This window comes from Oncorhynchus mykiss, chromosome 17 (assembly GCF_013265735.2).
Source record: "Oncorhynchus mykiss isolate Arlee chromosome 17, USDA_OmykA_1.1, whole genome shotgun sequence".
NCBI lineage: Eukaryota > Metazoa > Chordata > Actinopteri > Salmoniformes > Salmonidae > Oncorhynchus > Oncorhynchus mykiss.
In genome coordinates this window covers 77,162,308-77,177,911 of record NC_048581.1, presented here as the reverse complement: position 1 = coordinate 77,177,911, position 15,604 = coordinate 77,162,308, and the positions used below count along the sequence as shown (strand labels likewise).

Below are 15,604 nucleotides of genomic sequence, written 5' to 3'. Positions count from 1 at the left end.
ATTTCAATAGGCGAACAACACCTAGCTAATACTTACTCACAAGGATTCCTAAATCACTGCTAAAAATAATGAAAATGACTGCAGTTTCTACTGGTCAAAGTTGCCGTCAAACAAATACTGCTTTATTACCAATGAGTTATTGTAAACACATCGTTCGTGGCCGGTGTTTTGCTTGTCTGCAGACTTTTTTGCACAGCTTAGACAGTGCTACTGATAGTAGTGGTGGCACTTGGCTTGCATGTGCAAATTCAGAACACACAACATTCTATAACAGAACTCTGTTATTTGATGTGTCAAATTAAAGCTTATTTAATGCATGTATCTTTTTTGACACACACAGATTCAAACGGCATTCCATAGTATGTCATGAAACTAGTAGCAGTGACGCCATTACTGTGTAACTACGGTAGGGCAACATCTGAAAAATAGTGCACTTGGTAGTGTGTACCGGTGCTCGACCAGTCGCGAAAGCCATCGTCACCCACGACAGAGAACGGTTGATTGTCAAGGGCAATGCATTTCATTATCTTAGCATTAATGGATTTCACCTTAGAGTTGTCTCGCTGAAATGTTCTCACTCTTTCAAATGACTGCTCAACTTGTTGACTGCGCGACCCACACAGCCGACATTGTGGGCTAAGTTAGGAATGCTGTGTTGTACGTGTAGCGCAAAATTTTACATGGCACCATTACGTCATCTACCTACATTATATAGGTATGCACGTAAGCTTTGACATTGGTTTTGCACATCGGTGTTAAACTAGACATCAGGTCGATACCAATGTTGGCCGAGTCCGATATGTTCACCAATATATTGTGCATCCCTAGTTCATACTATCCCATAGCTTTGTTATAGACACATGTATTATCCTCACATGGCATCAGTGGTACTTGAGGGGTGGCCACACAGAGAGTGGTTTCTATCTACATTGGGGATAATGAGGTAAAGATTGAGAGGAAAGACGCCATGGCATTTAAGTTAGTGGTTTTATCAAGACAGGGCCCCCTAACCCACTGACAGACAAAACCCCTCAGCCTCATGTAACCAGAAACAGCTGCAGCCAGTCCATAGAAAACCACTCCCCAGGCACTAGCAAAATACATCATTCAAATCTGCAAGGTGATAGGTGGCAGGTTCACTCCAATCCAATGTAGTGCCATAAAAAATGAATGGTTCCAGCCAAGTTGGAAACATAATGAGGTCAAAGTGTCTCCACTGTTCTGCAGGTGGTCCCACGGTTAGATTAGTAGAAATGGGCAGAAGAGTTACCCCCGAGCTGATAAATGGTGCTGAGTCTCGACCAGTTTGGCAATTTTACTCAATATTTGCCGTGTCTGGGGGCGAGAACGTTAAGAAGTAGACTATTGCTGTGTTCTGGATGTCTGTATAGTTGACCCCCAGTATGCTGGGTACAGACACAAAGACTTTCAGAACCCCAATAAATATACTGACATTTCTCCAAAAAGCAGTCAATTTGTAGGCATGTAAAATGGCTTTTATAATAAAAAGCTGCATCATAATATTCAGTTGAGTGCTAATGAGTCTTAGGGTGTCATATAGTTGTAAATTGAGCTGGGGAAATCAACTATGAAAAGCAATTCTAATTTCATTATGATAAATTAGAAGCTCTGAAAACACTCATTCAGTTGAAATGAGAAAGTAATTTGTTTCCAGCTGCTAAACACTTCTAACGAACAAAGGATAATAGCACACAGGAATCGACGCACCTTCAAACTGAGAGAAGATTAAGAGTTTACACATACAATAGCAGCTCATCCAACTATTTAGCATGTCCTCCTTGTTTCATTATTCTAATCATGGCTGGTCAGTGTTCTCTGTCATGGGAGAGCCCTGTTTGACTCTAGGTGCGGCTGGGTCGCTAAACAGGCTCATGCTATGCAGAGCAGCACACGTTGGGCTTCTGCAGCGTCACTAGCTGAGAGTCCTAGCCAGCCAGGAGTCAACTCTGCTTACAGCACCCAGAGGCGGTCCATGCTGTGTAATGTGGTCCGAGAGGACACCCCAAAGTGATTGTACCGCTGTCCTCACATTCTGAGTGTGTTTTAGGGACACACATTACACTGGTTCCCCCTACAGACTTTTCGTAGGGACATATCTAATTCCAAACAAAACAGCAGTTACATTTTAATATTATGGGAAGCCGCCAAATGATGAGCACACGTGGGTTAGGTGATTATGGTGGAGCACCTGGGCCATGTGTTTGTGTACACTTGGATGTATGGGATCGCTGTGCATCCTGTTGTTGTCTGTTGTTGTCTGTCTACCCATCAGATTCCGTCAACAGCAATGCTACAGTGCCTTGCGAAAGTATTCGGCCCCCTTGAACTTTGCGACCTTTTGCCACCTGTGTGTGTAATCAAGTCTCCGTATAAATGCACCTGCACTGTGATAGTCTCAGAGGTCCGTTAAAAGCGCAGAGAGCATCATGAAGAACAAGGAACACACCAGGCAGGTCCGAGATACTGTTGTGAAGAAGTTTAAAGCCGGATTTGGATACAAAAAGATTTCCCAAGCTTTAAACATCCCAAGGAGCACTGTGCAAGCGATAATATTGAAATGGAAGGAGTATCAGACCACTGCAAATCTACCAAGACCTGGCCGTCCCTCTAAACTTTCAGCTCATACAAGGAGAAGACTGATCAGAGATGCAGCCAAGACGCCCATGATCATTCTGGATGAACTGCAGAGATCTACAGCTGAGGTGGGAGACTCTGTCCATAGGACAACAATCAGTCGTATATTGCACAAATCTGGCCTTTATGGAAGAGTGGCAAGAAGAAAGCCATTTCTTAAAGATATCCATAAAAAGTGTCGTTTAAAGTTTGCCACAAGCCACCTGGGAGACACACCAAACATGTGGAAGAAGGTGCTCTGGTCAGATGAAACCAAAATTGAACTTTTTGGCAACAATGCAAAACGTTATGTTTGGCGTAAAAGCAACACAGCTGAACACACCATCCCCACTGTCAAACATGGTGGTGGCAGCATCATGGTTTGGGCCTGCTTTTCTTCAGCAGGGACAGGGAAGATGGTTAAAATTGATGGGAAGATGGATGGAGCCAAATACAGGACCATTCTGGAAGAAAACCTGATGGAGTCTGCAAAAGACCTGAGACTGGGACGGAGATCTGTCTTCCAACAAGACAACGATCCAAAACATAAAGCAAAATCTACAATGGAATCGTTCAAAAATAAACATATCCAGGTGTTAGAATGGCTAAGTCAAAGTCCAGACCTGAATCCAATCGAGAATCTGCGGAAAGAACTGAAAACTGCTGTTCACAAATGCTCTCCATCCAACCTCACTGAGCTCGAGCTGTTTTGCAAGGAGGAATGGGATGTCTCTCGATGTGCAAAACTGATAGAGACATACCCCAAGCGACTTACAGCTGTAATCGCAGCAAAAGGTGGCACTACAAATTATTAACTTAAGGGGGCTGAATAATTTTGCACGCCCAATTTTTCAGTTTTTGATTTGTTAAAAAAGTTTGAAATATCCAATAAATGTCGTTCCACTTCATGATTGTGTCCCACTTGTTGTTGATTCTTCACAAAAAAATACAGTTTTATATCTTTATGTTTGACGCCTGAAATGTGGCAAAAGGTCGCAAAGTTCAAGGGGGCCGAATACTTTCGCAAGGCACTGTATATGGTGAACATCTTAGGAGGCTGCTGAGGAGAGAACAGTTCATAATACTGGCCGAAAAAGAGCAAATGAAATAGCAACTAACAACTGGAAACCATGTGTTTGATGTATTTGATACCATTCCACTGATTCTGCTCCAGTCACCACCACGAGCACATTCTCCCCAATTAAGGTGCCACCAACCTCCTGTGGTGAATATATTTCCATTGCCCATACTCTACGTTTGGTATGAGATAAGTGATACGCTATTACAAAGTTCACCAACTGGTCCCCCAAGTTCTGATAAAAAAAAAATTCTGGACATAGAAGGCTGTAAAAACACCAGCAAATCAGCTCCAAGTTATTCCAATGTATTCCTATGCATTATAACGAGATATATGTGATCGTATACAAATGTAAGCAAGGTTTGAAATGTGTCAGAGTCTAGGTGATGTGGGTAAGGCGGAGTCAGGTGCAGGACACAGAGATGAGTAATAATAGTAACTTTACTCAAAAATAATCTTCCAACAAGAAGAACGAAAATCCAGAATCACATAAACGAGACAATTGACAACAATAAACACGGACAAAACCATGACGGCTCCAGAGGGTTAAATAGGGAAATAATTCAAACGTAAGGGGAACCAGGTGTGTACAATACAGACAAAACAAATGGAAAAAGAAATGGAGGTGGAGGCTAGAAAGCCGGTGACGTCGACCGCCGAACGCCGCCCGAACAAGGAGAGGCACCAACTTCGGCGGAAGTCGTGACAAAATGATTCTGTTTTAGTCAAATATTATTTCTGTTTGGGCTTCTTGAGGTCAATTTGCAGTCTATAAATGACTTGTAATTATGTTCCGGCACCCTGACCATTCACTCATGAAAAAAACGGCCTGTGGCTGCTCTATTACAAAATAGCACTTCATGTAGTAGATGTTAAACATGAGCCTCATGTATCCTCCTAAATTACACTCCCCATTATCTCTAACCTAGTGGTTTCAAATGACATTTACCCAACAACTGAGAGGGAAGGGAGGGAAACTGTCTGATACCTGCTCTTATCACACCACTTGAGACAATGGCACTTTTCCTGTCCACGTGCCTGTCTGTCACATCTGTCCTGTCCTCATCATCCTGTCAGCCCTTCTACACCACTTCCCTAGGGGGTTCCTCCTAACCTTGCCCTTACAACACACACAAGACAAGAAGACTGTGATCCCCTCTATTCCATGTCTCTTTTATGTCTTTCATCTTTGTTCAGTACGCTCTTATATTCATGAGTTATCTGGAATTGAGACTGCAATTGAAATGGGAATAATTTAGCTGACTTTTATTTAGGATAATAACTTCTGGCCTACCAAGTGGTACAGCGGTCTAAGGCACTGCATCACAGTGCTTGAGGCGTCACTACAGATCCTGGTTTGATCCCAGGCTGTGTCCTACCGGCCATGACCGGGAGTCCCATAGGACTATGCACAATTGACCCAGCATCGTCCGGGTCAGGGGAGAGTTTGGACAGGGAGACTTTACTTGGCTAATCGCGCTCTAGCGACTCTTTGTGGCTGGCCGGGTGCCTGCTGGCTGACTTCGGTCGTCAGTTGAACAGTGTTTCCTCCGATATATTGGTGCAGCTGGCTTCCGGGTTAAGGAGCATGGTCATGTTTCAGAGGATGCGTGACTCGACCTTCACCTCCCCCAAGCCTGTTGGGGAGTTGCAGCGATGAGACAAGATCGCAATTGGATATCACGAAATTGGGGAGAAAAAGGGGGTAAAATACAACAACAAATTTGTTTTTCTCTTTGTAAGGCTGTCAGGTTTTGTTATACCTTTGAGGACCTTATTCACTATATATACAAAAGTATGTGGACACCCCTTCAAATTAGTGGATTCGGCTATTTCAGCCACACCCATTGCTGACAGGTGTATAAAATATATAAAATACATTATTTATTTATACAATGGTATGTGGACACCCCTTCAAATTAGCGGATTAGGCTATTTCAGCCACACCCGTTGCTAACAGGCATATAAAATCCTTCTAGACCACACAGCCATGCAATCTCCATAAGTAACATTGTCAGTAAAATGGCCCGTTCTAAAGAGACTTTCAATGTGGCACTTTTCCAACAAGTCAGTTTGTCAAATTTCTGCCCTGCTAGAGCTTCCCCGGTCAACTGCTGTTAATGTGAAGTGGAAAAGTTTAGGAGCAACAACGGCTCAGCTGCAAAGTGGTGCGTAAAAATCATCTGTCCTTGGTTGCAAACCTCACCACCGAATTCCAAATTGCCTCTGGAAGCAACGTCAGTGCAAGAACTGTTTGCCGGAAGCTTCATGAAATTGGTTTCTATAGCCGAGCACAAGCCTAAGGTCACAATGAGCAATGCCAATCTTCAGCTGGAGTAGTGTAAAGCTCGCCACCATTGGACCCTAGAGCAGTGGACATGCATTCTCTGTAGTGATGAATCACGCTTCACCATCTGGCAGTCAGATGGACGAATCTGGGTTTGGCAGATGCCAGGAGAACGCTACCTGCCCGAATGCATTGTGCCAACTGTAAAGTTTGGTGGAGGAAGTATAATGGTCTGAGGTTGTTTTTCATGGTTCGGGCTAGGCCCTTTAGTTCCAGTGAAGGTAAATATCAACGCTACAGCATACAATGACATTCTAGATGATTCTGTACTTCCAACTTTGTGGCAACAGTTTGGTGAAGGCCCTCTCCTGTTTCAGCATGACAATGCCCCTGTGCAAAAAGCAAGGTCCATACAGAAATGGTTCGTTGAGATCGGTGTGGAAGAACTTGACTGGCCTGCACAGATCCTAATCTCCCTCTGGTGGCTGAATGGAAGCAAGTCCCTGCAGTAATGTTCCAACATATAGTGGAAAACCTTCCCAGAAGAGTGGAGGCTGTTAAAGTAGCAAAAGGGGACCAACTCCATATTAATGCCCATGATTTTGGAGTGAGATGTACTTTTGGCCATTTTTTTTTTTTTTTTACACTTTTATTAGAATCACTTGTGAAAATTCAAACAACCAAAAAACAAAAGGAACTATACTGATTGAATATAGGCATGCAGGGGCTCGAGTGGCTTAGTGCTAGATTGTAAACCCTGTTCTTTCAGAAAAGCAATGCACAGTTGGCTCAAACGGCCTCCAGTAAAACCTAATCCTATTGGTTGTGGTTCTCATTTCTATGAAAACATTGCAAGATGAAAAATACTAACATGATTTTGTGGATTTGTTTTTTATATAACTGTACAAATTTGTACCAGAAGTTGCCATTTTCACCATGTACTGAGGCAGAACAAGTGGCACTGAAAGAAGATGAAGAATGATACGCCCAGCCATTGCCTTAAGCCCGGAAGTGTACAGGGGACCTTGCCAGTGAGAGAGACATTCTCCTATCGCCCTCCCACTGGGTTGTTCTGGGATAGAAACTCCAGAACATGTGTTATAACATTGACCTCGTTGCAGGTTTGTCCTTCAGTATTACCTTTGCAGATTAATTGTCCGTGCAGCGCAGGCTGCCATTGATCATATTCACCAGTGGCCCCAATAATGCAGCGGCCTGTTAAATAAGATATGAAGGTGAGTTCTGGTTGATCACAACCTCTTATCATTACATCTTCATCATCCCCCACCCAACCCGTTGCCCCCCAGGGTGAATGGCCAGAATAATTCCCTTGCCGCTATCTCTCCCCAGACTCAATTTTATAGGTATCCTACTAAAAAAAAAGCAAGCATAGATTGTGGAAAATTAAGAATTAATAATTTAATGTAACCACACATATTTCCAGATCATACAAGACATGCTGCTTCTTCTTCCTGTCACCAGCAGTAAACATGATAGAGGACAGCTCAGGTAATGCTGCAGCAGAGGGAGCAGGAGTCGTCGCTGTAATTGCTTGTACCAACGGAAGCCTGAGTTGAAGTTCAATTACGCCTGGATATTTGCTAGGTTCCACCACACATCTTCCAGCACACTGTCATCCATACCATACAGAGTCTGCTGTCTGGAGTACATCTAGGTGTCACAATGTTTCATATAATCAGTGTTTACAATATCAAGCATCTCTTCCTGGGTCAATATAATTGCTCTCTGTCACAGTCCAGAGACGGTCAGAAAGGCTAATCTGTGTTATGAATCACCAGTGTTTTATAGATTAAGAGATTAAGGGGCATCATATATGGGCAATGAAATCTGTATAGCAATTAATGTCTGCTTCCCGTTGTCAAGCTCATCTGTAATCTCTAACAAGTATCTGTGTAATCTGTATTCCATCAGTCAGCAGGGTGCCTGTAGAGCACAGGTGTCAAACTCATTCCACGGAGGGCCGAGTGTCTGCTGATTTTCACTCCTCCCTTGTACTTGATTGATTAATGAAGGTAACTAATTGGTAAAGAACTCCCCTCACCTGCTTATCTAGGTTTTAATTGAAAGGAAAACCAAAAACCACCAGACACTATGCCCTCTTTCTATCCCTCTCACACATGGAAAACAAGCTCGTGAGCACAAACACAAATACACATGCATACACACACTGCGTCTCTCAGCTTTAAAAGTAATTCTGCCTCAGGAGGCATTGCGTGTTTGTATTGAGGATTGCATGAACATGAAAAAGAAATTCAGTGGACGTAGTTACGGGTGCAGGTGTTTGTTTGTATGACTGAATTAGGGTCTGTGTATGGAAAAGAGAGTAAGTGAATGAAATTGATGTGGTCTGAGTACGTGTCAGTTGGTCACACTGTCTGACGGGTACAGTCCAGATGATAATGTGGATGTATTCGCATGCATGAATGAGGGATTGGTCATTCTTGGTCACTTTTTAGAGTCTACTGGGCAGTCCAAACCATGTTGAAAGTCCATGTCAGTAGCCTTACTAGCATTACACAATCCCGTATTTTTCATGCATTTTTGCTACCTCTAAAACAAAATAGGCATGAAATTTGTCTGGTCAGAGACTCATGTTAAGTGGTGAGAGAAGTTTGCCTGGCTGACATGGACCTGCAGGTACGTAGTTGGTGGTGGAGCCCTTCCTTGTCCAATTACACTGAACTTCATTCAACCTGTTTGGTGAGAAGTATTCAACCAACCTTTTAGTACACAGCACCAATGGCCTGAATACTGAGAAGCTTGGGATGACTCGTGATCACCAAGTGCCATGATAGACTCTCATCCTGGAAATATATGGACTAACTGGTTCAGCATGACATCTCTACAGGATATCACACTTAAGGTGGTATACACTCATTATACATACTGCAGGATAAAAAGGTATAGGCCCATCAATCCACCTTTACCAAAAGGAGTTCAAAATATCTTGTTATTATTTTTCTGTGCTTAGGGACAAGCTGAGGTATGACCAGAAATGGAAGTGTGATCTTCACAAGGTCCATCTAATTGACGTGGCTTGGCAAGAGTTGCTGCACACAAGCACACGAATAAAAGGGAATGTAATAATATGATAGGAGAAGCATATAGGCTTTCTAAACAAATAACCCCAAGAGGCACTTCACTGTGTGCTGTGAAACCACTGACCAAAACACAAATCTTTGAAGGTGGCGTGTTCCTCCTGAGATATTTTTTTACTACTTACCTATTTTAATTAGCTAAAGCATATTATGGGAGGAATCATTGAGGCAAAAACAAAGTGTGAAGTATACTGTACACACTGGTATCTTTAGACTCACACAAAAACAAATCATCATCACCTGTTCCATCTTGCTCAAAATCAATTATGAAATGTAGAAGCTCCGAAATGCAATAACGTCAATCTGCTGAGCACTTCTAAAGTGACTAATCATACTCATTAAAGAGAAATCACTCATCATTTTGTCACGCCATGTGCTCTCCACAAAAACCCCTTGCCCCAGAATCCAAACCAATGCATAAAATGAAGATGAATTTCCTCGATGGGGAAAAGTAATCAAGAATCTTGGAGAATCTCTCAGTGGCAGATGATTGCGGTAGAGATGCTTCCGGTGTGCATCTGCCCACTAACATTTGCCTCTTGTTAATCTACCTGATTGTAGTCTAGGTAGTGAATCATTCAAAAAGACAGAAGAACAAATCGAAGAGTACACACAGTTGTACAGGTGATTTGCAGTCCTCATTAGCAATTCAAAAGGAAGAAACTCAGTTCAGTTCTTGCCATGTTTGCACTTAGGAAGTAATTAAGGCTACTGTGGGCTTGACAACACAACAGTATTTTTCATGGTCTTTTAGGAGAATATTCAACATGTCAGGAGATGAACCACCAACATCTTGCAATAAAGAAATGTTGAACACCTTTTTTCTCTCTGATCTCTAGCCTCCTGAAATGACCAGCAAGCAATTATGACCAGTAAGTAATATCAAAGTACTATCAAAAGTATGTTACAAATAATTTAACTTTAAGAAAAGTAAATACAAACTAAATATACAGTTTGCACATATTCTTGCTTATTTATATTACTGTCTGATTATGCCTGGAGGGTAGCCTAAGGGGGTATGAGGGTGGGAATGGGGGGGGGGGGGGGTAGTTTCTCCCCCTGCCCCCAATTACAAATTATACTGGTGTCCATAAAGTGTCCTTTAGTTGTGTGGACTATAATTCCAAATTGTGAAAAGACTTGCAAGACATTACTGGCCGTGATATATGTTGCTATGCAACATAAAGCACTATGCATGCTGTAAGATCAGTGGATATTGTTTTAAGAAATCCATGTAGATGTAACTGAAATCAATGAGATGAAGGCATGTAAGCCAACATTGTTTATCATTACAATTAAACAAACCAGGCAAATAGATGCAAACATACATTCTAGTCTACAGTGTCATTTGCCTATGAGTCATTTATCTATTCACTCTGACATTTTCTATTTGATTGAGTATGTTGTTCTATAATAGACAATTCACTATAGGTTATTTTGGTTATTATATCTAAGTAGGCTCCTTGATGTACCGGTTGTGATAATTTATGCCTGCCTACTTTAGAGCAAAGTATCACAAAATTAAGAACTCATTACAAGACTATGCCTTTACCGGAAAAAAAAATGCAAAGAAAAATTTACAAAAGTAAATACACATACCTTTTTAAGAGCAGTTCCTATCGTTCCAGTCGTTTGATGAGGTTGAATTTAGTTTATAGTGGTCTGAGATGCATCGCACTAGTGAATCTCAAAACGTGCGCAATTGGTCAGACAGAACTAGAATGACACGAAACGCTTCCTCGAGCGTAGATGCTATCGCCCCCCTTGTGAAAAAGAAGAAAAACTAATAGGTTTTCTTCTACAAAGACGTTCAGATAAAGGGACCCTATCGCAGTCAATAGCTTTTAGAAATCCATGGCAACCGAGAAAACCCTCCACAACTTCTCAATGTTGTGACCGGGTTAAAAGACCCTCAATGACAGCAGCATTATTCCAGTCACAGAATGGGCACGCAGGTTTTGGGGAGGGGGAGGGGGTGACTGAACCAGAATGATGTTAGAATGTTAGAATGTAGATTATTGAATGGAAGGAAAATGGAATTGGAATTGTGAACGGAAATCAAACAACATCACAGGATATTATTATTCAAGTGCATGGTTTGTATAGGAGCAACATAATGCAGGTAGGCTAAATATGACACCACATAATAAAAATACAAATATTGAAATTACCATTCACATTATTTGTGTCAGTACATCAACAGCTATTTCCCAGTATAGCCTATGGGAACCTAATGGTCAGATTAGGGAGGGAGACTCGGACCACATATTAGTCTCTGTGGGGACAAGTTGTTTCAGCACTTCAGACAGCAGCAGCATCAGCAGCATCATTAAAGCACTCACTCTGTTTCTGCGCCACTGACCAGCTGTGTGAGGTGGGGGAGGTCAGCTAGCAATCAAATTAGCTTTTCAACCACCACCATATTACTGGGTGCTGATTTGGATTTCAGCAGACACCTGCCATCTAAGCGTTGCTCAGTGATGAGAAATGTGCATCTAAACATTGGAAATGAATGCTGTCAACTAGGTTATATGGGCAATAGTTGGATACAGTCTACTGGGTAGCTGTGGGTGTGGTCTGGACAGGGTCAATAATTCCTGGAAAAACAATGTTTATGGCTGAGAGTGATGTAATTAGATGACACACTACTACAACATGACCTATGTACATAACCTGGGGTTTCTTGTAAAATGCTACAGGCTACATTCAACACTACATCCCTGTTCATATCCAGAGATTGGTCTTATTTGATAGATTTCATCCTGTTCTCTCAAGTGCTTTTAACCTGATACGTCTGAGAGAGGAAATGAACAGACTGAATAGAATCAAACCTAATCTAATTCAGGCCATTTTAATCACATTGACCGGATTACACAATGCATTCACTGAGGACTGAGTGTAATAGGATCTTTATATGAGGCAGACTGCACATACCAAGAGTGCTCCATCAAATACAATCTGATTTCTTGTCATACTGAAAAAACCTTGTCTCATTATTTGAAGAGCAGATTGTACATGCTACAGTACTGTAGCATCTCTAACTACCACAATGCAATGACTGTACCATTCCACCTAAGCATGCAGAGTGTTAGAGGTAGCCTATGCATAACTCATACAGGCTACATGTGAAAAAATAATTAGGGATTGAATAGAAATCAGCGTAGCAGAGATGGATATTGTACTTTTCTCAATCCGAGTTGCTTAACTACGGTATCCTCTCTCCATTGTGGGTTGAATAAACTTGATTTAAGCTTTTTCTGCTTGTCCGTTTGAGTTTTTACTCTGTTTGTTCAGAACCTAACAGTTGGTGTTGTCGGCAGGATTCGCCATGATTTGCAGTTGAACTGAAGAGTCTGAATCAGTTTAACAGGGGCCGGCACAAAACAAGGTAGGCAAGTTCCTACACCTGTTACCACTCATTCTGACATCTTGGGGAGAAGAGGGTTGTAGGCTGAATACAATTTATAGGATACAGACATAGAAAGCATGAGTTTATTCAGTAGTCCCATTTTTATACGACCGGTTGTAGGCCTATATGCAATAGGGGTAAGGGCAGGTTCTGTAGTAGGATCAATCCCAAGTGGGGGTGTGTCCTGTGCGAAATCCGTAGGTGGACGGGCTTATGATGTAGGGTCTTCTGAGGGCAGGTCCCGAGTCCCTGAGTGGGGGTACTAGACTCCCACGAGGGCTATACGTAGATCTATGTGCAATAGGGGTGAGGGCATGTTTCGTAGAGGATAGTTCCCAAGCAGGGGTGGGTCCCATACCTCGAGCACTCGACCACTTCACTCGATCAGTTTCTTAGTCACAGAGAAGAGAGGACGAAGAACAGTCTTTTGCCCAAACGAGAAAAGGTCATAGTTTTTAGACACATTACCTACAGTAGTCAAACAGTATTACATACAATACAATGTATTCTGATTCCCTTCAAAATATTAAAATGTGTGCTCAACAAAATGATGGCATTCTATGAAATGCGCTAAGGGAATAAGGGTTTCACATAATTTTTGAAACACACTTTCAAAACACTACCTGTTGTGACAGCAGCAATGTCGAAGACATAGCAGTAACACGGTCTTGTTTTGGGAGCAGTGGGCTATAGTCCTTAAGACTATCTGGGAAACCCATTTTGAAAATCAGATCTTGTTTCACTTGGAAGTAATGCCTCTGGAGGTGACCTAAGGTCATTCGATAAGACAGCCTATGAAATTACTTTCATTAATTCACGGGAAGCATAGATTGTGAATAGAATTTACTGGAAATGTGGATTATGTCCTCAACTGATCCACTATTCCGAGACAGTAATGAGAGAACACTCTGTGTGGTTACTAGTCTGTAAATAACTACAGTAAAATATGATATCATCAGCACCTCCAGCATCACTTCCGCCACCACCAGACACTATGACATTATGAGTCAGAATGCTAAATGTCCTATGGATACAAAGCGAGAGGAAATTAATGAGCTCCTGTCGTCAGAGTTGGGTTTGCAAACAAAGGGAACCTCTGTCAGAGGTGTCAAAGTTCACAGGCCTAGCATGAATAAATATATGCCCTATCGTCCCCTTTCCTCTGTGTCCCTGTGTTACTCTGACCACTCATCCTTTACAGATATCTATACACGCATCTCTCTCTCTCTTGCACTCTCTCTCCCGCTCACTCTCACTCTCCCTCACTCTCTCCCCTCTCCCCTTCCTCTTTTTTTTCTACTGTGGGTATCTCTGTGGGGCAGAAATCCCCTCATTGACGTCTGAAGGGCTGCATAATGAGAATATATGAGCTGGAAGAAATAAGCAGCCTGTTTTCTGCCTGATGCTCCTTTACCAGTCAGCCCATAGGCTTTCCTAAAAATGAAAACATATTGTGTTGCCAACAGGCTAGTACAATGTTGTATGGTGTTGTATTTTCCCAGAATTAAAGGGCCCTTTTGGAGGATACAGTTACAGTACATTCAATATGTTTAGAAGTACCATTGGATGTATTGTAAATAGTTTATTTGTTTATTGTTATGGATGATGAGCATACCATTTGGCAGTAATTGAACATGAATTGTACTCTGTCTGCTAGTATACTAATTGACGTAAATTATACGAATTTAATTGGGTTTAATGGTGCAAAATAAACATATTAATCTGATTATTGACATTTACCTTTCATTCAATTGGAATTATATTACTGTCTATCTTTTGCAATTGACCACCTCTGAAGGAGGGTAAGCAGTCTTGTGGAACAGTCGGTTAGGATCACTAGCCCTTCTCAGGAGGCCCTGATAATCTCTCACTTAGTGCTTCTATTTGGTAAACCTTTGATGTCAAAGAGGGAAATTGGCTGCTTCACATTCATCGACTAAGAGCATATTCCCCTGGGGAGCCCAAGCAAACCCCCCTGATAAGAAAATGCACAAAATACTCAAAAACATGTTAGAGCCATTGCCACAAGTCGTTATGAATATTGTCTAGGCATATGTGTATTATTGTTGTGACATTTTAGGGCAGGATCAAAGGTAAGCCTAGTGCTTATTCATTTCACTTGAAGATGCAACCATTCACAGCTTTTAGTAAATGGAAACAGGGAGATTAAAAACTCAGATTTGAATGACAGATTTCTGAAAACAATTGTTTTCTTCATTCAACAAATAGTCTGTATGGATTAGGTCCGTGTCTGTTAGTTTTAATTCTCTGGAGAGAAAGCATACATCTCTTTTTAAATGGGAATGCTATCATAGATGTATGCCAAAAAGGCATCATTGGTTCCTCAGTGGTATTAACAAACCAATTGTTTGTTGAATACAATGTGTAGGATTAAAGGTAGCCCTACAATATGCCTTGCCACCATCCTGCATTAGAATGTTCCTAAACCATCTGTGGATCCTTAGTGTTCTAATGAACCCACAGCCCCAGAGCCAGAGACTGGGATGTGCTGCCTTGAGATCATACAGCCATATGTTGTCCAGGGTTTGGACTTAATATCATCACCAGGCAGGGAGAGGCAGGCGTCTTCCTGAGGCAGATTTCAGCATGCGTAGGAGAGTTCCCAGGAGAACAACCCAGTGCTGGCATGAGCTCCATCATACCGCCATCGTGGGATCATTTACTCTTAATGAGGGAAATAAGGAACTTCCTTGCACACAATAAAATCTGGGAGAATCTGGCAGTGGATAGATGGGGGGCAGGGTAGGGGCAGGAAATGTGGGAGCTAATATGTTGTTACCATAGCAATCAAAATGTTGAGGAAATTAAATTTGAGGTGAGATAGCAAACAGATGCCAGACTGTCACCGATATTTCCATTTAATATTTGTAATATTACTGCTGTGTTGCACTTACATGTTAAAAATGATATTGTCTACACATATTTCTACAACATCAACAAGAAACCGACTGATATAGGTGGGGAACAAGAGAGCCAGTGGTGGGTTATATGGTTGCCATACAAATATGTAATATTGAAAGTGGTTTGAAGTTCATTACTGAACGTATGGCAAATTT

At 41.8% G+C, this 15,604-nt stretch overlaps 1 protein-coding gene across 4 annotated transcripts in view; it reads right to left on the bottom strand.

The window, feature by feature from the left end:
* The window catches only part of LOC110494606 (neural cell adhesion molecule L1-like protein), a 94,318-nt gene extending 83,281 nt beyond the window's left edge, over positions 1 to 11,037 (bottom strand). For all 4 annotated transcript variants that reach the window (XM_021569822.2, XM_021569828.2, XM_021569826.2 and 1 more), the window contains exon 1: positions 10,718 to 11,037. The gene's annotated coding sequence lies outside the window, so the exon portion shown is untranslated. The remainder of the gene's footprint in view (positions 1 to 10,717) is intronic.
* Between the last annotated feature and the right edge of the window lie 4,567 nt (positions 11,038 to 15,604).